Source organism: Macrobrachium rosenbergii, chromosome 2, assembly GCF_040412425.1.
Source record: "Macrobrachium rosenbergii isolate ZJJX-2024 chromosome 2, ASM4041242v1, whole genome shotgun sequence".
NCBI lineage: Eukaryota > Metazoa > Arthropoda > Malacostraca > Decapoda > Palaemonidae > Macrobrachium > Macrobrachium rosenbergii.
Genome location: NC_089742.1, coordinates 35,436,647 through 35,463,017, shown reverse-complemented (window position 1 = coordinate 35,463,017; position 26,371 = coordinate 35,436,647). Strand labels below are relative to the sequence as shown.

At 35.8% G+C, this 26,371-nt stretch overlaps 1 pseudogene; it reads right to left on the bottom strand.

Moving 5' to 3' along the window:
• The window catches only part of LOC136842775 (aminoacylase-1-like), a 29,237-nt pseudogene that overhangs the window by 321 nt on the left and 2,545 nt on the right, over window positions 1–26,371 (bottom strand).

Sequence of the window (26,371 nt, the reverse complement as noted above, 5' to 3'; positions counted from 1 at the left end):
TCATTTGTACAATACTGATAACTCTCCTTTTGTTTTTTAGAAACGCTAGTTGAAACTTCCATTCTTTTTCATTTGTGTACTTTGAATTGAAACTGCAACTGATAACATTTAAGAAACACGAAACAAAAGCATAAAAAGCAAAACTGAATTTCTGAGATGCAAATTTTAACCAATCAACGTGATTATACGAAATAACATACATGACAATTTCATCTTACCATTCTTATGTACTGTGAATCAGTGGACGCAGGACATATCTCCGTGTCTATGTCCAGCTTCCTGAAAAATCAAAATCAAAACTCAAGCCAGATATTGCACAATATGTCTCGTGCATGCAAAGCATATAAGAAGGAATGACAGAAGTGTTCAAGTAATATTAGTGAAATAAGAAAATTGGTTCTCGTATACAGGAATGCAACAGATTAATTATATAGCTGTATATCAACACTCCTTACTGTTAAGTCTATCGTTACTGGAATCCACTAGCAAGTATTGAGGGAAATCTGAAATTTTTTTACAAAATCCATTCCTGTAACTATGACTCTCGACGAACGTGCAGTCAAGATTTCCTTCACTCCAACAGGAATGTACTGTCATGTTATGACAACCAAGAGGCTCTGCTGGAACGTAAGACTATCAGATTCAGTAGAGCTCTTTGCTCCTGAGCAAGTGAAGTCCGCAGCCTGACACAACTTGATGGCTCTCTCACTCTCCTTTCAATTCCTCTCTCACTACAGGAGGTAATGCTTAGGGATATGCTTACTAGTTTGGTTTCCTAGTGAAACTGCCTTACTTGGACCTCAGGTAAAGAGAGTAACTGAGCAGACACTTTTAGGTGGCTTTATGAAACCCTGGTACCAGTCTCTCATGGTCGTCAAAGTTGCCGTTGGGTTAAGCTGATCTTGTTCCAGTAGAGGTTCTTGTTACTTAAAGTCTATCTATGGCCGGGAAAAAGCTATTTCAAGGAACGACTTTCTGAGCCCGATAGCAGGGAAATATCTAATGCTATAATAACTTTGAAGTGTGTACTGTAAAGTGATCCAACAGAAAGACAAGCAAAGAATACTTACTCCTTCTTACAGGCTGAAGAAAACGCGTCCCACCAGGATTCTTTCCATCTTCTATGCAAGTTACACCTTGAGGAACAGCCTGTAATACAATAACCATGTTAGACCTAGGACAAATTTTGGATAATTATTACAAACGGGTCGGACAAACTGGTTTGCATGGGTGTGGGTGGCTGTGTCATGTCTCCCCTACTGTCACCTGGGAGGACAAACAAGATCAGATCCACTCGGATTTCATTATAGACTTTTAGGTCAGGGTTTAGTGTTGGAAAAATTCATTCTTGAGGTTTTACCAAGATGCAACTGAAAACAAGTATTTCAAGAAGAAATCCGTTTAGACAAACTAATTTTTAAACATTGAAATGATTCATACAACAGCAAAATAAAAACAAAAAGTCAGTGAAAGTAAAAACGAAAATAAATGTAAATTGAAATACGAGAGAGAAGGCACTCCCATATGCTAGGTAGAAGGGAGTAACTACATGATAACAAGGGGAACTTTGGCTTTCAGGAAAATTCCGTCGGGTATAGACGCGTGGCACAGGACTGGGGTTGTACTAAGGAACAATCTGCTTAATAAATGCGGATTCAAAATTGTCAGGAATTTGTCGTTCGAGATTCTGCCCAGTATCTCAAAAACATCTTATTTATTTTATGTTTACACTTCTGTACGTGATCTCGTATGTTAGAAATTCAAGGTTCCATAGTTTAACCATTGTTCTGGATGTGAATCTATCCTCACATTCAGTATCTTCCGTGTGTAACCGACATATGACCCCCAAATCACATCATTGTTAAGTAGATTTGTATACTACACCGGAGGTCATTTAAAGGCTTAGTCTTTCTTTATATTTAAGCAGAGAGCCAATTGTTGGTGGGTTTCTCGATATTAGCTTTATACTGATAGCCGGAATATGATGGTTATGTATAATTCAACATAATTATTTTTATGTATTAGTGGGAGACTGGCAAATAAAGGGAATTTGAAGGCAGTACATACAGTTAACTTTGGAATAATAATTTTGTTTAAAAATTCGTTGTCGTGCCTAAAACAATGGTTTGGGTGGGAAGCAGTTGTCATCAAGAAAATATTTTTGAAAATACGTCATTTCCTCATGGAATGAGACTCAACTCAGTGAGACTAAAAAGCCCTGTGTTAAAATATCGATAATGAATTTAACTTGAAGCTAAAAAAGCAATGGAAATAAGATTTAGATCCCAGAATGTGTTTTTTTTCCGAATAATTCTTAAATCCTTATTTATTAAACAGGATGTTAAACCATTAAAGCTGCAGTCCGATGCGCCTCTAAACCTGGCCTTCGTTGAGCTCCAAAAGCATTACTTAAAGTTCTTTTCAGCATCCTTTCGGTCCTCAGCTGCAACCCTCTTACTGTACATTTGTTTCTTATATACAAATATATATATATATATATATATATATATATATATATATATATTATTATATATATATATATATATATATATATATATATATATATATATATATATATATATATATATATATATATATATATATTATATATATATTGTTTGTTATTTATTCACACTAATAAATAAAAATGGCCCTTTAACTTTATCTAAGTTTTCACTGAACATGAGAATGAAAGAGTTTATCGTTATGTGCAGCGTAATAAATAATCTACTTTCTAAGTTTCCAGTAATTTATCCTTTATGACATCAATCGAGGATATACGTCATTCGTATCCTCAATTTAAATTTTCGTAAATCTTACAAAACTATAAATATTTTCCTGACTACTGTTTATACGTCGATTCTTCCCCGTTAGTTCTAGATTGCAAAACAGAGCATTATTTTTGTTATTGTTATAGTAATTTACGTATTTTTCGCAAACAAACGACAAAACTGTAATTATTTTTTCTGTACGATCTCCGGAATTTCAGAGCATTGGGTTCTGTCGAAAAACAACCTTAAATATAAAACCTGAGCCAGCTGTTAAGAGGAGTTTTAATCTACATAAAAAAAAACACTGTGTAAAAACAGATGCAGTAAGTAAAGCAGAACCTTACAAAATGAAAGAAAACTTTACCTCATCAACAAATTCGTAAAACATCGTCACCTGCTTTTTCACACCAAAGCTTCACCATTGCCGGAATTCCTCGTAGCTAATCGAGAGCAAGTCTCGTCAAATCCCACGCTCAGTTCAGCTGGGATGACGTTGTATTGACACCACCCTGGAGCCAAAGATGCTGGTTTTTATTACAAAAACATCAGTGAAAGAGGAGCAGGGGAGGGGGAGGAAACTGCCGTTAGTGCACCTGACCCAATTCACTGCAGGCATTAGGGGCACATGACCGCCGAATTATTAGGAATGATCGAATTTAGCTATTAACAGTTTTCAACTACTTTATGTCTAAATAAACATACCCCGAAAGCGATAATGCTAAAAGCAAAAATTTAGATTGGTTTATTGACAATTTTGTTCATCACTTGCGTGGCTTTTCGTAGAACAACAAATCTTGAAAAAAAACATTTGATGGTTTTTTTATCTCGTCTTAAGTTTGGTTTTCTCTGTTTTATTGGCTATAGTAATTCACTGAATTGTATTAGTTTTAAGTCAGTATGTTTTCTTTTCCGAGTAGTGTGTTTTTTTATGGTAACGTAGTGTGACCTTTCTTTGATTTGTATTTTACTAGTATAAAGTTTTATGTTTTGGTGTTTTGCCTCTATTTTAGGTTGAAAATGGCTTAACGTGTTAAAGCCGAAACGTCCCAGTGGAATAAAAAGTTTGTCAATAGTTCTTATCTTGAAGATATATTTCTCAAAAAAATGTTTAGATTGGTTCATGGACAATTCTGTTCATTACTTGTACGGCACTGTGAACGACAAACTGTAAAAAATCATGTAAATAATTGTAAAAAAAGGCATGTAAATCAAGTGTGAAAAAAAATTTATTCAAAATTAATTGTCACTCACTAAAATATCCCATTCTCTCTATGGAACGTGTCAGAGACAACGAGTTACAATGATATAGGGATGACTTGGTCTAGATGTCCAGATTGTCTCAGGATTTTTGAAAGTCCAAAAATGTTTTTCTTTTTCTGTTTTCTCAAAACCTATTTTTTTAAATAAATGTTTATTTCTCCAAGAAGACTGAAGCAAGTTATTTAAACTTTTACAGGTGTAGTATAACTATATATCTTGATTTCGTTGTTGGCAAATTTATTTTGAGTGAAACTTTTTATTCTGCACATTATTTTTAAAATGTGTGACGTCATGATTTTTTCAACTGCAAAAAAAATGAACTTAGAGGCCGAATTTCTACATTTCACCGTGAAATTTTCATTCGTTAGTTGTAGAATAAGTGGTAAAAATTTGAAATAAATCCTTCAATCATAGGTCAAAACAGTCATTTACTTTACATAGGGGTCTGCATAGGCATGCCTCTTACTTAAGGTTCTTTGCAGTATCCCTTGGGCTGCTAGCTGCAGCAGTTTTCTTGCATTTGACTGTACTGGAATGGAATATAAACTTTCTGCCAAAGGCCATGCTGAGACCTATGAGGTCATTCAGCGCTAGCGAAATCGAAAGTGAAAAGGTTTTAAGGTTTTCATCTCCAAAAAAGTTTTTCTGGATCTCCAAAATTATACCGAACAAAGTCAACTAAAATGATACTGCACATTTGTCAAGCTATCTAAAAACAAAAACAAAAACTTTCAAATCCTTCAAATTAATTGTTGCTGAACTTTAATGAATGACCAAAATGTTTTAATATCCACAATTATAGCACTTTTTCGGTCACTTTGCTTGTAATGAATGACTAATATCTACATTTAACACTTTGTATCAGTTGTTTTCTCCTTTTTTACCTTCAGCATCGGGAGATTAACAGTTGTGACATCTCCGAGACGCAGACCCTGTTGTTCTCAAGTCTCTTTCTCTTCTTCTCCTAAATTCCATGAAGAGTTGATGACCCAGCAGCTTCCGCCAGCATTGTTGGGTAAAAATTGTGATCCATGACCTGGCTTTGCAACGTATCAGAATGCCTGTAAAGTGTCACTTTCACAAGATCATCATTATTATTATTCAGAAGATAAACTCTTCATATGGGACAGCCCCAGGGCCACTGACTTGAAATTCAAGTTTCCAGAATATGGTGCTCAGAAGAGATTTCTTATTAAAAAGAAAAAATAAATTAATAAATAGATAAAAAATGTATTTAAATGCAAGGAGAATAACAGGGTAGTTATGCAACGTGACTTGAAAATTTTTAGTTCCAGTTGCAATGACATCCTCAGGGAGACTGTTCCATGGGAGAAATTAGATATTTCTTTAAGGATTTAATGAAATACTAGGGAAGTGTATGGGCCTAACAGCCTCCCCGCAAAATCAGTTCCTAGAAATTTTACAGTTTCCTTAAGAGTCTGCTTTAAGAGGCAGTGGTTACAAGAAGTTTAGGGATGTTGTGCAATTAGAACCTCAAAAGTTCAAGCGGAGATTAAATCTACCATAAATTCCGAGGGGGCACAAAAATACACACTCGAGGGCTCCGCTGTTCATGAAACACAGAGAACTTCTGTGGATTTGGCGTAACCTCTGCCTAGACCAAAGCCAACGTTCATTTTCTGAATTCCAGAGTGTTGATAAACATGCCCTTGCCTTCCATCACCCAGTTCTTCATCTGCAAAAGATGTTACAATTATTCTTTTGATTTTCAGCCTTCATAATGACCCACTACCATTTACAGTACACTTCTAGGGTGCGTACACCGGGTCTGCTCAGTCCACGGTCTGGAACCATGACACGGTCCAATTGTGTTCGACAGACAGCCTGCTGCCGACGCCACAGGAGAGCCATTTTTGCAGTGTTACCCAGATCTGTAAAGTCATGTTCATACACTACCACCACCCTATCTGCCAGCCACTCTCAGCTAGGGGATTATGACAACTCTGTCCGTGGGACCAGTGTTGCCAGATCATTTTTCAAAAAAACTGAACTTTCGTTAAAAGATCTGTAGATAAGAATTAAAATCTTAAATTGAATTTGCAGCGTCACCTGTTTATTCAAAAGCACTTTTTTTCTTAGCGTATTTGCATGTGATTAGGAAGAAATTCTGACAAATTAAAGAACATTCATTCAATACTACTTTTATAATCAGAACACAACCAAAATAATATAGGGTATTTCCCCAAGTCGCTACAAATGACAAAAGTCAAGGGATTATACAACTTGTTTTACTCTACTAAACATGTTCAAACCAAAACAGGTTACCGGTAATTCCTAAGGACCAAAATTAGAGAATTAAAGAAGTTAATTTGCTCACATACACATGTCCAACTCAAATCAGTGTTTCCACAAAACAACAAAATTATAATTCCCACTTCCTTCCTTGTGCTTTATAGTAAATCATTTCTTATAGTAAACTCAAAACATGATGTAATCTTATCATTTGTTTTATACGGAGCAAAACCTGTAAGTATTTCAGTATCTAACCTATTTTCTTTATTTATTTTCCATCCCAATCTATTGTAAGAAGGAATTCTTTCAACTGCATATTTTATGGGTAAACGTAACAAAGTTTTATCAACTTGAAGCATTAAGATATTGTCCATTTTGCCTAATTGATGCTACAGTGCTCCAAAATAGCTATGGCGTCGCCTCAGGGTTAACATCAAATCTTCCAGGAAATTACTAACAACGTCGGCTCTGTTCCGCTAATCTGAATATCATAGCCAAAACAAGATGCCAGATGAATTAAAGGTAATTTGTCCAACTATATCCGAGTCAAAGAAATCTTTGTAAGTCTGAGAGGCAGCTTTCATATAAAATGCCAAACTGTCTAACTAAAATGTTTTAATTCTTGTAAACATATAGAGCTTCATTTCTCCAGCTCGATCCTTACTTTGATGCCAAGATGCATTTCCTCCAAAGGTTTGAAGTTCATGTTCCTGATCTGTCTGTTCTGTAGGTGTCAGTCCCATAAATCTTTCTGAGATGGCATTCCAAAACTGTTTTACGAGTTGCAGCAACAGAAATGTGTAAATTGTTTGTCTGAAGTGACTGATTGCATTTGTTTGTTTAAGTCATTGAAAAGTGAACGACATTAATATTATAAAGTGATAATGCACTGCAATGTTTGTTGTGGCCAAAACCATAAACAGCACACAATCATAAACAGTGAAATCGCTGCTACTCCTTCCTGAAAATTTAAAAATGTCAACCGCCCTCCTAAGACATTTATGTTTAGGTCTGCGATTAGTTTCACACAAGAGAAAATACTTTAGGATACTTAATTTTAAATTATTTTAAAAAATATTTTATAATTTCCGGGTCAGTTCTAGGAATTTGAGACGAGAACGGTAAAATCTGTAATTTCTGCCTGTTTCGAGGAAAATTCTGAAAATCTGAAAAAACTCTAAAAAATCTTTAATTTCAGATTAAACTGTAGATCTGGCAACACTGGCTCAGCCTACAGTCGGATCGTGCTGACTCACCTAATTGTTTGTTACAAGTTTGAAGGTCATGTTTTTCATTATACTTGACTTTATTTTTTTAATTAGGATAAGAACTTCCATGACTAGCTTGTAGCTTGTCACATAGAGCAAATCAAATGCTAACCTGGAACAAAAGTTAAATGGATGGTCAGAAGAAACGTGGCGCTATCTTTCCGAAGCCTCCAGGGCCTCAAGGTACTGAATACTTGACGCATTTCAGTCCTGCGTGCCACGGCCGTAGATATCACCTTTCTCATCCTTTGTGCACTGAAGGGTTCATATTTCCAGTGTTCCTGTGAGGAAAATAGAAAGCAAGCAATTCACCCGTTGAAAGGAGAGAGAGGCTGAACAAAACTGGCCCAAACTGCTAGGAACAAAAAGAATAAGCGGTTGGTTCTCGAACTGAAGATCTCTCGGTATGTTTAATTTCCGAAGACTTGACATACACTGATATCCATTGTTCAAGCTCAGTTGAGTATAAACTAACAAAATGTCTATCTCACAATGTATATCATAAGACCAATTATTAATAAAAACAGTGATTCAGCTGTATTAGGCTTCAGGGAGAAGTTCAGTTCAAAAGGGGGCATATAAGACACTTTAAATAAGAGGCCCTTTAGAAAAAATAAAATGAATGAAAAAATACAGGAAAAGCATTTAAACTTTTGGAAAATTCAAAGTATTTCCTTCAAAATATGAAAATATTTGGTTAATGAGTAAATAGCCAGCAGTGAGTAATCTTTGAATCACAAAATGCCATATCAGTCTCTCCACATTTATACACTCATTTGTACACACATTGCAATTGATATATTGTGGCATTTGTTTCTATATATTACTCGTAGCTGCTTTATTTGTGCATTTGGTTGAAATGTAGCAATTAAATAAGAGTTTGTCTTTATTTGAAATGTGAAAAATTGACTTTACAAAACTAGATATGAAATAGCTGTCAGCGTTTGTTGTAAGCAAACGTAAATCTTTGAAACGTAGAATGAAAACCCGTAATAGCAAATGTATCTTTTATTGTATTTTCATGCATCCCAAATGAAGTGTGAATGACGATGCATTTGTGGAACAAAAACAAGATGTTAAGGCTGGGGCATTTTAACTTGGAAACAGCCTTCATCTCTTTTACGTAATACTCACTGGAAAAACAGGAACTACGTCAGTGTGAGAATTCAGAAGGACGGATTTCAGTGACGGGTCTTGGCCTGAAGTGTGGTTAGACGATTGGCTTCCTGGAACGCATTCTATCTTTCTGGAACTGGGCTCCCAAGCTCTTTTTGCCTGGCTCTGTAAGAACTTGGCACACGCATCTGTTTAACAAAGGAGATACGTCTGAGTAGGCATCATGTATCAAATAATTCGCCTTAAAAAGATTAGCCTTATCCCGTAGGGAAGGTAGTGTCTTCAGTGCACCTCATGTGGTGCACTGTAGGCATTACAAGGCTCTTTGCAGCGTGCCTTCGGCTAGCTGCAACTCCCTTTCGTTCCTTTTACTGTACCTCCTTTCATATTCTGTTTTTCCAACTCTACTCTCCATCCTCCCAACAATTGATTAATAGTGCAACGGCGAGGTTTTCCTCCTGTTACGCTTTTCAAACCTTTTCCTGTCCATTTCCATTTTAGCGCTGAATGACCTCATAAGTACCAGCGCTTGGCCTTAGATAAAATTCTCGTTTTGATTGCAGGATAACGCTGGAAGATAGTTTTGAGAAATGACAGTCGTGCATTGACATTTCTGAACATCATTTATAGTCCATAAATCTACGTACCATTGATGTTTGTTATAACAAAAGGATCAGAGATTAGAGCATACATGGGTGAAGGATATTGTATGCAATATTCAAGACTTTTTTTTTGTAAGTTTAAAAACAAATCATGAAGAATGAAGAATTGAATATTATCAAATCAACTTATAAATTTAGTTGTTTTTTTATTTTAATCTTATCAAAGGTTGCCGAAACTGATAATGAATCATACGCAAGAAAGTGAATTTCACACCATGTCAAAATTCTTTTGGTTGGACCAAGGAATACTGGTCTACATATATATATCATACGCAATAATTTATATATATAATTTACATATATATATATACATATATATATATATATATATATTCTTTTGGACTAATATGACCAAGCCTTTAGTTTATATATATATATATATATATATATATATATATATATATATATATATATATATATATATATATACATATATATATATACATATATATATATATATATATATATATATATATATATATATATATATATATATATATATATGTATATATATATATATATATATATATATATATATATATATATATCAGCGCGAATGGACCATGGATAACGTAATCATTTTCAGCATAATTCTTTATTTCCAACTTATTCCAATGCAATAATCTATTACATCATCAGGGGAATCTGTTAAATAATAATGAATAAAATTACTTTAAAAATTGCTCTAGAAATCAATCAAATTCATAAAATACAGCACAGTTAGAATATAAGATAAAAAAAGCAGAAAAAAGCAAAAAAGACATAAAAAGCAAAATCAAGACTCCCCTAACCAACCTTACACCAAGAAGGCAGAAGACAGAATGCATAAATAAAAAAGTTAACTCAGGTAGAGCTGAGTGGAGGAGGTCTGGGTATTTAATTCGAGGGAACCAGTTGTTTAATAGATAATGATTCCAGGATAGGCAGTTCGGCATGCATTGGTTGTTTGGCCTATGATACAGTAACCTGCTCAATTTCAGAAAGTATTCCACACATACAGTAATTGAACGCGAAGGACGAAAAGTGGTTTGTTTTTCGTTTTAACTTACTGTAATCCGATTAGGCTGAACAGTCTTATTCGAATGTAGTTCTGGAAATTGGTCACGGATGGATCCTCGGCCATAGCAACGTTATCAGATGATGGTCTGTGCGGAGGTCTGGCGTTCACTACTCTCGGCTACGAAGGTCTTTTCGGTTACTAAACTAGTGGCGGGCCGGTGATTTCATTAGTCCACGACGCAAAAACCATTTTATTTCATAATTATACTGAAATGTCGAGTCACTGCGTGTCGTGCTGTTGCATCATTAAATTCACTCCATAAAACAGATAATCATGATGACCATGTAGATTTTAGGTTATAATTTACGATGTTCTGTTGCGAGACATGGAACTATTTTCGACGTAGTTCCCCGTTAAACTAGATTAGCTGATTCATGTCATGTCATGCTGAAGATGATTCAGCAGGTAGGAGTTTCTCTGTTTTCTTTCTTCCACTGATCAAATTTTATTTTTTCTCCTTTGTCTACTAACTCTGCTTTCGTTATGACTTTGGAACTTCTTTGTAATGTTACAGATGAAGATGCGTTAGGAAAAAATAAATAAACGAATAGATAAATGAATGCACCAAGGAGTTAAGGTGTAACCACTTACTTAATCGTTTGCTACGTCCACATTACGGTGAAGGCAGAATCAGTATCTTTGTATTTTTTGGAGGAATTATTAAATCAATTTTATTTTTGGCTGACTCATGCTCTCTCCCCCGCCGGCCCTGGGGCATAAAGGACATAACTTAAGCTCTTTATGTATGCTAGCTGTGAAATTCTTCTCACAATAATTTTCTGATGTTTTTTGTTTACTCATTGTTTTCGTGTGATCTATCTCTTATTGTAGAGCTATTAGGATCGTCTGTTTCATAAGAAATTATTGATTTGAGTTTTCGTTAGAATTGCCGTCTGTCAGGTCATCGACAGACAAGAACTATGTTACCTGTATTTGTATCTGTATTCGTGTGAAATCCAAATATATTCATTCGCATGCTTATGTATTTTGTAGAAATATTTACGTCTCTCTATTGCTTATCGTAATAAGGGTGAAAGAACCACATCTAATTCGAGAATGACACTTTACATTATTTTGCCTGATTTTTATTATGATTCTAGCATGAAGTCTGGAGCACTGTTTTAGTTATAATAATTTATGTTTATGTTTGAAATAATAACTTAATGAATGCACTGCACCACGTATAGTGATAGTTGAAGGTAGTGAGGTCTTGTTGGCCTCCTAGCCAGAGAAGCCATTAACCGAGGTCAAGAGTTCGGGAGAGGGAAAGGAAGGTAATTGTTCCCCCGCCCTCTTCGCCTTCTCCGCGGGCGTGTATGCGTGTGCGTGCACTGTATGGGCGTGACGTCGCCCAAAATTGTATTGTCACACACCACCAATTAATTCACTACATTTAACCAATATGTTGAAATTGCGCAATATTATATTTGGAATTTATTTTTGATAACGAACTTGGGATTTGTCTTAAAAGCTTTTTGTACATGTAAACTTTGTAAGTCTGTTTTGTATACGTGGTTATTGTATAACTTGTCTCTTTTCCCCAATATAACTTGAATGCAGTGACGGAACGTACAGCTTCTTGGCTCAACTTGAGTAGACCTGATATCTAGTGTAGTGTAGTGATGTGTGTGTGGACTTTGAAGGGTGATTGCCCTTAGCCTTTGAACTTTGCTGTAACTTGGTTCATTTGAGTGCCATTGAGTTATAATCCCTTTTGAGGTAATTCATTTGTTGTCTCTTATGTAATTACTCTTTGATATGTTTAACCTTTAGTTATTAAATTAGGTTAACTTTAAATTCAACAGATGCGTTTCAATATCCCCCATTTTATTTCATTTTCCTGTGTTTCAATTTTAAGAATGGTGAATATAATTTGATCTGATAAACTTGTATTGTGTTCATACTTTAAAGGTTGCATAGTAACCCACTGAAACGAGGTAACATGTGAAGTGGTCCTCTAAGGTCTGGAAAATCAACCCGTGAGTACTCATAAGATTTTGAGAAAGAGAGAGAGAGAGAGAGAGAGAGAGAGAGAGAGAGAGAGAGAGAGGCGCATTACCTCCTGTCGTATCTCGCAGCAACTTATGATCTGAGTTCATGTCTATAGGGACTGCTCAGTAATAGTACTTAATTGTGGTACTAATGTGTGATGATATTAGTGTTATCCTCGTTAGTAATGAATTGGGTTAGAGATATCTCCCTGTAATTCTTAGAAACCGCAAAGGGGCGTGGTGTTGTTACTGCAAGGCTTTTAGCGGTTTTGACCGAAAATAGTAACATTAAACATACAGTCCACTTTGTCCGTACAATCACCTTTTTCGCCACTAGCTGTCATTCTACTGAAACAATGCACTGTGAGTCATAACACAGTTAAAGAGGTGGGATCGCCGACATTCAGTCTGATTGTCTGAACTATAAAACTGCAGAACAGTTCTGCTGAATTGGAAGACTGTAGGACTGTGTTGCTAAATTGTGAAATTAGAAATGCAATTGCTTTGAACTGTAAGACCGCAGAACTTCACTGCAGAATTGTAAGACTGCAGAATTGTACTAGCTGAAACGTATACTGGAAAACTGTAGATCTGTAGCCTACAGCTGTCGACTTTTACTGTGGCACTGTACAACCGTATTATATTAATAATTATCATAAAACTGTGATAAAAATTGATGTTATTGGGGATTTATTGTTGCAGGTTAATCATACCTCTGACAGCCTGGAAGAAAACCTGGAGTGCTCAGGCGAAAAAGACCATTACCCCCATACAGCACCTGAAGGAAAACCTGACAGAAATCAAAAACGAAATTTCATTCAATTTGTCTGTGTTTGATGTCTGTCCTGGGAGTAGGGATTTGATTTTGAGTTATAACCTTCACGGGGCGAAATTTTGTCTGGGTCTGTCAAGGGTTGAGATTTCTATAGTGCACAATCATTCAAACATTCACTTGTAATTATATATATATATATATATATATATATATATATATATATATATATATATATATATATATATATATATATATATATAATTTCTCAACACCCTTATCATCATTGTTATTATCTATAAATATACCAATACATAACTGAAAAACTGAGATTAGTAATAATTATTCCTTTCCCATTTCATAAATCATGAAAGGCAACACAAAGCACTACTATATGACATATGCGATAATTACTAACACAACACTGTGATTCAATTTCCCCCTCATGTAAGATAAACAGAAGTGATATTTTACTTAAATATTAAAAATTCAGTTCAATTTAATAAGTTGATACACTTTTACACATCGGTATTCTTCATACGATATCAGATTAAAGAAACTAGAGTGTGGTATTCTAATAAAAAGCAAAAATGATTAAATAAAGTATTGTGATGGGTTACTCATACTTTTTTCTGGGGGCGTAAGGTGTGGCGAAAAAAGAGTTGATTGTATGGACAAAGTGGACTATTATGCTTAATGTTGTTACTTAATTCAAAAAACCGCTAAAAAGCCTTACGTAATAACACCACGCTCGCTTTGCGTTTTCTAAATTACGGGGAGATATCTGTCAACCCAATTCATTACTAACGAGGATAAACACTAATATCATCACTGATTAGTACCACAACAAGTACTATTACTTACTGAGCAGTCCCTATAGACATGAACTCAGATCATAAGTTGCTGCGAGATACGACGAGGTACGCCCCCCCTCTCTCTCTCTCTCTCTCAAAATCTTTTGTGAGTACTCACGGGTTGATTTTCAGACTTTAGAGGACCGCTACATGATTTACCTCGTTTCTATAAGTTACTTACGTAACCTAAAGTATGAACACAATACAAGTTTATCAGATCAAATTATATTCACCATTCTTAAACTGAAACACAGGAAAAATGAAAATAAAATGTGATATTGAAACGCATCTGTTGAATTTAAAAGTTAAACTAATTTAATAACTAAAGGTTAAACATATCAAAGAGTAATTACATAAGAGACAAATAAAATGAATTACTCAAGGGGGTTATAATCAATGGCACTCAAATGAACCAAGTTACAGCAAAGTTCAAAGGCTAAGGGCAATCAATTTTCAAAGTCCACACATCACTACACGACACTAGATATCAGGTCTACTCAAAGCTGAGCCAAAGAAGCTGTACGTTCCGTCCTGCATTCCCGGGTTTTATTGGGGAAAAAGAGACAAGTTATACAATAACCACGAATACAAAACAGACTTACAAAGTTTACATGTACATAAAAAGCTTTAAGCCAAATCCCAAGTTCGTTATCAAAAATAAATTCCAAATATAATATTGCGCAATTTCAACATATTGGTTAAATGTAGTTAATTGTGGTGTGTGACGATACAATTTTGGGCGACGTCACGCCCATACAGTGCACGCACACACGCATACACGCCCGCGGAGGGGCGCGAAGAGGGGCCATCAGAGGGCGGGGAAACAATTTCTTCCTTTCCCCTCTCCCGAACTCTGACCTCGGTTAATGGCTTCTGGCGAGAGGTACAAACAAGATCTACTAACACCTTCAACTATTACTATACGGTGCAGTGCATTCACTAAGAGTTATTTCAAACATAAAATGAATTATTATAAATAAACAGTACTCCAGACATCATGCTAGAATCATAATAAAAATCAGGCAAAATAATGTAAGAGTGTCATTCTCGAATTAGATGTGGTTCTTTCACCCTATTACGATGAGCAATAGAGACGTAAATATTTCTACAAAATACATAGCATGCGAATGAATATATTTGATTTCACGAATGAATACAGATACAAATACAGTAACATAGTTCTTGTCTGTCGATGACCTGACAGACGGCAATTCTAACGAAAACTCAAATCAATAATTTCTTATGAAACAGACGATCCTAATAGCTCTACAATAAGAGACAGATCGCACGAAAACAATGAATAAACAAAAACATCAGAAAAATTGCTGTGAGAAGAATTTCTCAGTTAGTTTATCACAATATGAAAGAAAGTAGTTATTCAAAACTCATGGGGTGTTTTGGCAGGTGGGTTGGGTAGATGACCAGTTCACTTAGCTCTCATCTCGTCCTTGGTGTTTGCAATCAGAGGAAATGACTGTTGTGTCATGTAAATAATTCATTTACTCCTCACTTTTGTATAATATTAATGACTCACATCCGAGAAATTCATTAGAATTTCGTAAACAAAGACGCTTTTGTTCTGTTCTTCAGTATTTCGTAAATTACTTAGGTCACAATTCTAAGAAATATGTTATTTGTCATTCAGGGTTTCCCAGTAACCAACATTATAAGCATCATTAGTAAAAGGAATACTTACGCTTTCTTCTCTCAGTAGCCAACTGTCGTCTCTCTTCATCACTAGTATCAGTAAGTAGGTCTAAACATAGTCACTTCATTCCAGTTGAAACGTCTCGACTCGGAAAGTCAACTCCGGCGCCAGCCAGAAATTTACAGTATACACCGCGTTGGTTTCTCCCAAGCAGTCACTCCACAAACACTGTTGCCGTCTTGCGGCCTGACTACACTGCTCGTGTTAGGTGCAGAGCTATTCAACTTGGAAACAGCTTTTTACTCTGTAACTTTCCTCTTTCGTACTGTTAATACTGAATTCCTCGTTATTTACAATTTTAATCGTCTTTAGCTTCACTTTATTTAATTGTTCGCCCAACTGTTTATTTCAGTCCTTGAACATTATCTTTTCTGCAATAAGAACCTCAGAAAGTTACAGCGGTGCTACTAAACTCAGTTTTTACTGACTGTTAGCAGTTAATAAATTACTTTACTTTTAACCCCGACCTTCTCACTTTTTCTGTTACTCAGGCAGAGCCAGGTTATTGGCTTGACAACTATTGTAGCGCTTCCTGAGTTAACACAATTCTTCACCTTCAATGCTTTGCCTTTACGCTATACAGTACCCCAATTTTCCATTAGGGATTTCAGAGTCTCTAAAGTAACAACGCTCGTTTTAGTTTTCTGTAAAAGAAAACTATTGTACCGGCTTTGTCTGTCCGACCACCCTCAGGTCTTAAAACTACTGAGGCTAGAGGGTTGCAAATTGGTATGTTGATCATCCACCCCCAGTCATCAAACATACCAAGTGCAGCCCTCTAGCCTCAGTAGTTTTTATTTTATTTGTTAAAAGTTAGTCATAACCGTGCATCTGGCAACGATATAGACAGGCCACCACCGGGCTGTGGTTGAAGTTACATGGGCCGCAGCTCATACATTAAACCGAGACCACCGGAAGATAAATTTATTTTCGGTGGCCTTGATTATACGCTGTACAGAAAACTCGATTGCGCCGAAGAAACTTGGACGCATTTTTTACTTGTTTATATTTTCCCGGAAGTTAGCCTTCCTTGTGTGCGCTTAAGTTTCTTTCCTATTTGCAAATTTTATTTCAGCTGACCAGTTTGATTTCAGAAAGCCGGACGTTATTGCAATTATCAAGACCAAGTGAGCCCTGCCAGATGTACGGGGGCAATGGAGGAGAAAGTTTTTGGTGAGTCATGGAAATTATGGGGACGTGTGAAAGTATAAGTGCTATTTGGGTGATGATGAGGGTAGAGGAGAACGTAGAATATGGTTGAACGGAAGTTACTGGGAAGGTCTCAATCTGGCTAGGTTTCACAGAAAGGTGGCTGCACTAGATTTTGACAAAGGTAGCTGAGTGAGAAAGGGTGGAGTAGGTGGGAGGGCTAGAACTAGAATAAAGTATTCACCAGTCCACTGAGAAGAGAAAATGGTGAGGAATTAAGTTATGTCAGTGCTAAATAGATAGAAAGTTAATTGAGGCTATAGCTGAAAGATATAACTAATCATAATCTAGTTAATGAAAATGTCGAAACACAAGAAAGATTTACAAGAAGAAGAAGAGTTCAAATTAAGACCAGAACAATGGGCTATTGATAAATATATGTCATAGCTGGAGGAGCTAGTATAGGAATATGGAAATCTCTAGAATTGGGTCAATAGGTCAGCAGGGATGTTCTCGCCTGCACCTATAGAAATATGAGAAAAGATGAAATTGACTCATAACAGGACACATAAATGGTAGGCTTAATAAAAGAATGGAGAAATAATTTTAAATTAGTTATACAACAGAAATAAGAGTTCATGCAAGATGGACGTGAGTCAGATAGAATGTGTGTGCATAGTAGTTGGTTTTATGAGCTGTAGAAAGGTATATCCTCAATTCCATAGTTAAAGGATGAAGGCGGCAGTGACTAAGTCTAAAACTAATGCACATAAGTTAGCCTAGGATAAAAATTAGGCTAGGTGGCTGAGACACACGTTGGACGGCAGACCCAAGCCTGCTAATGCATAATACAGTCTCCTAAGAAAGTAGTTTGATGATCCAAACATTATAATTACAATAAGAATACATCGCAGGATGATAAGGTCATGAAACGTGTACTGGAATGATTTCGTCAAAGAGACTACAGGATTCCAAAAAGACCTTTGATAGCCAATCATACTTCTGTTCTGGCAGTTACGCTAGTCCCATGCTATTCAGTTCCTGATCATCCAAGCGTTAAAACTCGAGTTATAGCAAGCACTATACGGTTCACTGACTGAAGGCACTTGATTCATGGTTTCAGATTAGCCAGGCTGGGATAATGGTCGATAGATCTCGATTCCAAAAATATCTTCTCGTCCAGGAATTCGTTGTTGTCGTGGAGAGAATCGGCGTGTTGTTGATCGGCGAGAATCCCATGGCCGGTATGCCAAGTTGACATGAAAGAGAAACGCCTGCTTTGAGGAATCAGTGCACATTAATTGAATCTAATTTATTTTTAATTATTTTCCGCTAAATGGCTTGAAATATTTATCTAGGTGCGACTTTATGCGGCTGCACTATCAGTGAGGCATAAAACTGTAGACTAATCACTCATTTGTACAATACTGATAACTCTCCTTTTGTTTTGTAGAAACGCTGCTGAAACTTCCATTTTTTTCGTGTACTTTGAATTGAAACTGCAACTGATAACATTTAAGAACACGAAACAAAGCATAAAAGCAAAACTGAATTTTGAGATGCAAATTTTAACTAATCAACGGGATTATACGAAATAACATACATGACAATTTATCTTACCATTCTTATGTACTGTGAATCAGTGGACGCAGCGCATTCCCGTGTCTATGTCCAGCTTCCTTGAAAAATCAAAATCAAACTCAAGCCAGATATTGCACATTATGTCTCGTGCATGCAAAGCATATAAGAAGGAATGACAGAAGTGTTCATATTATTAGTGAAATAAGAAAATTGGTTCCCGTATACAGGAATGCAACAGATTAATTATATAGCTGTATATCAACACTCCCTTACTGTTAAGTCTATCGTTACTGAATCCACTAGCAAGTATTGAGGGAAATCTGAAATTTTTTTACAAAAATCCATTCCTGTAACTATGACTGACGAACGTGCAGTCAAGATTTCCTTCATCCAACAGGAACAAAAATTTGTCACGTTATGACAAACTAAGAGGCTCTACTGAAGGTGAAGACTATCAGATTCAGTAGAGCCTTTATGCTCCCTGAGCAAGTGAAGTCTGCAGCCTGACACAACTTGATGGCTCTCACTCCTTTCACCTCTCACTACAGAGTGTACGCTTAGGATATGCTTACTAGTTTGGTTTCTATGAAACTGCCCCATTTGGACCTCAGGTAAGAGAGTAACTGAGCAGACATTTTTAGGTGGCTTTATGAAACCTGGTACCTGGGCCTCATGGTCGTCAGTTGCCGCGGATTAAGCTGATCTGTTCCAGTAGAGGTTCTTGTTACTTAAAGTCTATCTATGGCCGGAAAAGCTATTTCAAGGAACGACTTTCTGAGCCCGATAGCGGGAAATATCTAATGCTATAATAACTTTGAAGTGTGTACTGTAAAGTGATCCAACAGGGAAAGACAAGCAAAATATACTTACCCTTCTTACAGGCTGAAGAAAACGTGTCCCACCATGATTCTTTCCATCTTCTATGCAAGTTACACCTGAGGAACAGCCTGTAATACAATAACCATGTTAGACCTAGGACAAATTTTTTGGATAATTATTAAGAAACGGGTTTGACAAACGGTTTGTATGGGTGGGGTGGCTGTGTCATGTCTCCTACTGTCACCTGGGGGAGGACAACAAGATCAGATCCACTGATTTCATTATAGACTTTAGGTCAGGGTTTAGTGTTGAAAAAATTCATTTCTTGAGGTTTTACCAAGATGCACTGAAAACGAAGTATTTCAAGAAGAAAATCCGTTTAGACAAACTAATTTTAAACATTGAAATGATTCATACACAGCAAAATAAAAACAAAAAGTCAGTGAAAAGTAAAACGAAAAAAATAAATGTAAATTGAAATACGAGAAGAGAAGGCACTCCCATATGCTAGGTAGAGAAAGGGAGTGACTACATGATAGCAAGGAACTTTGGCTTTCCAGGAAAATTCTGTCGGGTATAGAGGCGTGCGTACAGGACTGGGGTTGTACTAAGGAACAATCTGTTTAATAAATGCGGATTCAAGAATTGTCAGGAATTTGTCGTTCGAGATTCTGCCCAGTATCTCAAAAACATCTTATTTATTTTATGCTTTCACACTTGTAAGTGATCTCGTAGATGTTAGAGAATCTGGTTCCATAGTTTAACCATTGTTCTGATGTGAATCTATCTCACATTCAGTATCTTCCGTGTGTAACTGACATATGACCCCCAAATCACATCTGGCTAAGTAGATTTGTATACTACATGGAGGTCATTAAAGGCTTAGTCTTTTCTTTTTATATTTAGCAGAGCCAATTGTTGGGTGGGTTTCGATATTAGCTTTATACTGATAGCTGGAATATGATGGTTATGTATAATTCAACATAATTATTTTTATGTATTAGTGGAGACTGGCAATAAAGGGAATTTAAGGCAGTACATACAGTTAACTTTTGGAATAATAATTTGTTTAAAATTCGTTGTCGTGCCTAAAAACAATGGTTTGGGTGGGAAGCAGTTGTCATCAAGAAAATATTTTAAAATACGCTATTTTCATGGAATGAGACTAACTCGGCGAGACTAAAGCCCTGTTAAAAATATCGATAATGAATTTAACTTGAAGGTAAAAGCAATGGAAATAAAAGATTTAGATCCTAGAATGTGTTTTTTTTCCTGAATACCTTAAATCCTTATTTATTAAACAGGATGTTAAACCACAGCTCCTTTTTTTTTTTTTTAGTCCTCCTGATGCGCTCTCTAAACCTGGCCTCGTTGAAGCTCCAGCACATTTAAAAGTTCTTTTCAGCATCCTCTTGGTCCTCAGCTGCAACCTTTCATTCCTCTTACTGTACACATATATAAGAGAGATATATTTAATATATATATATATAAGTATATATATATATATATATATTGTTTGTTTGTGTATTTATTCACACTAATAAATAAAAAAATGGCCTTTAACTTTATCTAAGTTTTTACTCGAAAACATGAGAATGAAAAAGAGTTTATCGTTATGTGCAGCGTTAAATAATCTACTTTCTAAAGTTTCCAGTAATTTCTATCCTTTATGACATCAATCGAGGATACACGTCATCCGTATCCTCAATTTAAATTTCCGTAAAAATCTGGCAAAACTATAAATATTTCCTGACTTTGTTTATACGCGATTCTTCCTGTTAGTTCTAGATTGCAAAACCAGAGCAGTATTTTTTGTTATTGTTATAGTAATTTACGTATTTTTCAAACAAACAAAAATCTGTAATTATTTTTCTGTGCGATTCCAGAATTTCAGAGCATTAGGTTCTGTCGAAAAACAACCTCAATATAAATCTGAGCCAGTTATTAAGAGGAGTTTAATCTACATAAAAACACTAAAAAACAGATGGTAAAGCAGAACTCATAAAATGAAAGAAAAACTTACCTCATCAACAAATTCGTAAGAAACATCGTCACCCGTTTTTCACACCAGTTCACCATTGCCCCACTCGGGAGCTAATCGGCGAGCAAGTTCCACGCCAAATCCTACGCTCAGTTCAGCTGGGATGACGTTAGTATTGACACCACTGGCGCCAAAGATACAAGGTTTTTATTACAAAGCATTCAGTGAAAGGAGCAGGGGAGGGGGAGGAAACTGCCGTTAGTGCACCTGACCAAATTCACTGCAGGCATTAGGCACGCTGACCGCCGAATTATTAGAATTATCGAATTTTAGCTATTAACAGCCAACTACTTCTTTATGTCTAAATAAACATACCCGGCTTATAATGCTAAAAGCAAAAATTTAGATTGGTTTATTGACAATTTTGTTCATCACTTGTGGCACTGTGAACATTGAAATCTTGAAAAAAACATTTGATGTTTTATCTCGTCTTAAGTTTGGTTTTTTCTGTTTTATTGCTATAGTAATTCACTGAATTGTATTAGTTTGACCATAGTGTGACCTTTCTTGATTTGTATTTTACTAGTATGTTTTATGTTTTGGTGTTTTGTCTCTCTATTTTTAGGTTGAAAAAATGACCTAGCGTGTTAAAGCTGAAATGTCCCAGTGGAATAAAAAGGTTGTCAATAGGTCTTATCTTGAAGATATACTGCCTCAAAAAAATGGTATAGATTGGTTCATGGACAATTCTTTGTCTTCATCATTTCAGGCTGGCAATGAACGATAAACTGTAAAAAAATCATGTAAATAATTGTAAAAAGTATGTAAATTGTGAAAAAATTTATTCAAAATTAATTCGTCACTTACTAAAAATATCCTTATTCTCTCTATGGGACATGTCAGAGACAACGAGTTATAAATGATATAGGACAACTTGGTCTAGATGTCCAGATTTTTCAGGATTTTTGAAAGTCCAAAAATGTTTTTCTTTGCCGTTTTCAAAGTCTATTTTTTTTTCAAAATAAAATGTTTATTTTCCAAGAAGACTGAAGCAAATCTAAATGAAATTTTTACAGAGGTAGTATAACTATATATCTTGATTTTTTGCTGGCAAATTCATTTTTGAGTGAAACTTTATTCTGCACATTATTTTTAAAATGTGACGTCATGATTTTTTCAACTGTGTATTAACTTAGAGGCCGAATTTACATTTCACGTGAGAGAATTTTCGTTATTAGTTGTAGAATAAGTAAAATTTGAAGTAACCTTTAATCATAAGGTCGAAACAGTCATTTACTTTTTACAAAGGGGTCTTATGGCATAGGCATGCCTCTTACTTAAGGTCCTTTTGCACTATCTCTCTTCGCTGCTAGCTGCAGCAGTTTTTCTTGCATTTGACTGTATTGAATAACAAACTTTGCCAAGGCCAGCATGTTGAGACCTATGAGGTCATTCAGCTGAAAGCCAAATGAGAGTGAAAAGGTTTTAAAAGTTTTCATCTCCAAAAATTACAAAGTCAACTAAAATGATACAGCACATTTGTCAAGCCATCTAAAAACAAAACAAAACTGCAACCTTCAAATTAATTGTTGCTGAACTCAATGAATGATAAAATGCTTGATTATCCACAATTATAGCACTTTTTCGGTCACTTTGCTCGCAATGAATGACTAATATCTACATTTAACACTCTTGTATCAGTTGTTTTTTCCTTACCTTTGCATCGAGATTAACAGTTGTGACATCTCCTAGACGCAGACCCTGTTGTTCTCAAGTCTCTTTTTCTCTTCAAATTCCATGAAGGAGTTGATGACCTTGCAGCTTCGCCAGCATTGTTGGGCAAAAATTGTGATCCATGACCTGGCTGACCTTGCAACGATCAGAATGCCTGTAAAAGTGTCACTTTCACAAGATCATCATTATTATTATTCAGAAGATAAAACTCCTCTTCATATGGACAAGCCCAGGGGCCACTGACTTGAAATTCAAGTTTCAAAGAATATGGTGCCTCAGAAGAGATTTCACTCTATTAAAAAGAAAAATAAATTAATAAATAGATAAAATGTATTTAAATGCAAGGAGAATAACAGGTAGTTATGCAACGATCTTCGCTTGAAAAATTTTAGTTCCAGTTGCATCGACATCCTCAGGAGACTGTTCCATGGAGAAATTAGATATTTCTTTTGAAGGATTTAATGAAATACTAGGGAAGTGTATGGCCTAACAACCTCCCGCAAAATCAGTCTTGTGAAATTTGCTACAGTTCCTTAAGAGTCTGCTTTAAGAGGCAGTGGTTACAAGAAGCTTTAGGGATGTTGTGTAATTAGGAACCTCAAAGTTCAAGCGAGATTAAATCTACTAAGGAATTCCAGAGGGGGCACAAAATACACACCTCGAGGGTCTGTCCATGAACACAGAGAACTTCTCTGTGGATTTGGCGTAACTCGCCCAGACCAGTTAACGCTCATTTTCTTGAATTCCAGAGTGGTTGATAAATATGCCCATGCCTTCCAGAGCCACCTTAGCTCCTTCATCTGCAAAAGACGTTATAATTATTCTTTGCTTTTCAGCCTTCATAATGACCCACTACCATTTACAGTACACTTCTAGGGTGCGTCTACACCGGGTCTGCTCAGTCCATGGTCTAGACCATGACACGGTCCAATTGTGTCCGACAGACAGCCTGCTGCCGACGCCACAGGAGAGCCATTTTTGCAGTGTTACCAGATCTGTAAAGTCATGTTCATACACTACCACCACCCTATCTGCCAGCCACTCTCCGTTAGGGGATTATGGCAACTCTGTCCGTGGGACTAGTGTTGCCAGATCATTTTTCAAAAAATTTGAACTTTCGTTAAAAAATCTGTAGATAAGAATTAAAATTTTAGAATGAATTTGCAGCATCCTCTGTTTATTCATAAGGACTTTTTCTTAGCGTATTTGCACATGATTAGGAAGAAATTCAGACAAATTAAAGAACACTCATTCAATACTACTTCTATAATCTGAACACAATAAAAATACTAGAGGGTATTTCCCCATGTCGCTACAAATAACAAAAGTCAAGGGATTATACAACTTGTTTTACTCTACTAAACATGTTCAAACCAAAACAGGTTACCGGTAATTCCTAAGGACTACAAAATTAGAGAAAGAAGTTAATTTGCTCACATACACATGTCCAACTCATATCAGTGTTTTCCACAAGACAGCAAAATTATAATTCCCACTTCCTTGCGCTTTATAGTAAATCATTTCTTATAGTAAACTCAAAACATGATGTAATCTTATCATTTGTTTTATACGGAGCAAACCTGTAAGTATTTCAGTATCTAACCTATTTCTTTATTTATTTTCCATCCAGTCTATTGTAAGAAGAATTCTTTCAACTGCATATTTTTGGCGGGGTAAACGTAACAAAGTTTGATCAACTTGGAAGGATTAATGTATTGTCCATTTGCCTAATTGATGCTACAGTACTCCAAAATAGCTATGGCGTCGCCTCAGGGTTAACATCAAATCTTCCAGGGAAATTACTAAGCAACGTCAGCTCTGTTCCGCTAATCTGAATATCATAGCCAAAACAAGATGCCAGATGAATTAAGGAAGGTAATTTGTCCAACTATATCCGAGTCAAAAGGAAATCTTTGGTAAGTCTGAGAGGCAGCTTTCATATAATAATGCCAAACTGTCTAGCTAAAATGTTTTAATTCTTGTGTAACATATAGAGCTTCATTTCTCAGCTCGATCCTTACTTTGATGCCAAGATGCATTTCCTCCAAAGGTTTGAAGTTCTTACGTTCCCTGATCTGTCTGTTCTGTAGCGGTGTCCAGTCCACGTAAATCTTTCTGAGATGGCATTCCAAAACTGTTTTACGAGTTGCAGCAACAGAAATGTGTAAATTGTTTGTCTGAAGTGACTGATTGCATTTGTTTGTTTAAGTCATTGAAAAGTGAACGACATTAATATTATAAAGTGATAATGCACTGCAATGTTTGTTGTGGCCAAAACCATAAACAGCACACAATCATAAACAGTGAAATCGCTTGCTACTCCTTCTGAAAATTTAAAAATGTCAACCGCCCTCCTAAGACATTTATGTTTAGGTCTGCGATTAGTTTCACACAAGAGAAAAATACTTTAGGATACTTAATTTTAAATTATTTTAAAAATATTTTACAATTTCGCGGGTCAATTCTAGGAATTTGAGACGAGAACGGTAAAAATCTGTAGATTTCACCTGTTTTCGAGGAAAATTCTGAAAATCTTAAAAACTCTAAAAAAAATCTTTAATTTCATATTAAACTGTAGATCTGGCAACACTGGCTCAGCCTACAGTCGGATCGTGCTGACTCACCCTAATTGTTTGTTACAAGTTTGAAGGTCATGTTTTTCATTATACTTGACTTTATTTTTTTTTTAATTAGGATAAGAACTTCCATGACTAGCTTGTAGCTTGTCACATAGAGCAAATCAAATGCTAACCTGGAACAAAAGTTAAATGGATGGTCCGAAGAAACGTGGCGCCATCTTTCTGAAGCCTCTTCAGGGCCTCAAGGTACTGAATACTGACGCATTTCATGTCCTGCGTGCCACGGCCGTAGATATCACCTTTCTCATCCTTGTGTGCACTGAAGGGTTCATATTTCCAGTGTTCCTGTGAGGAAAATAGAAAGCAAGCAATTCACCCGTTGAAAGGAGAGCTGGAAAGGGCTAAGGAACAAAACCGAGCCCAAACTGGGATTCAATCAGTAATATACTGTGTTACGAATTACACTCCTTGCAAGACTTCAAAGAATAAGCGGTTGGTTCTCGAACTGAAGTCTCGGTATGTTTAATTTCCGAAGACTTGACATACACTGATATCCATTAATTCCAGCTCAGTTGAGTATAAACTAACAATGTCTATCTCACAATGTATATCATAAGACCAATTATTAATAAAAACAGTGATTCAGCTGTATTAGGCTTCAGGGGAGAAGTTCAGTTCCAAAGGGGCATATAAGACACTTTAAATAAGAGGGCCCTTTAGAAAAAATAAAATGAATGAAAAATACAGGAAAAGCATTTAAACTTTTGGAAAATTCAAAGTATTTCCTTCAAAATATGAAAATATTTGGTTAAT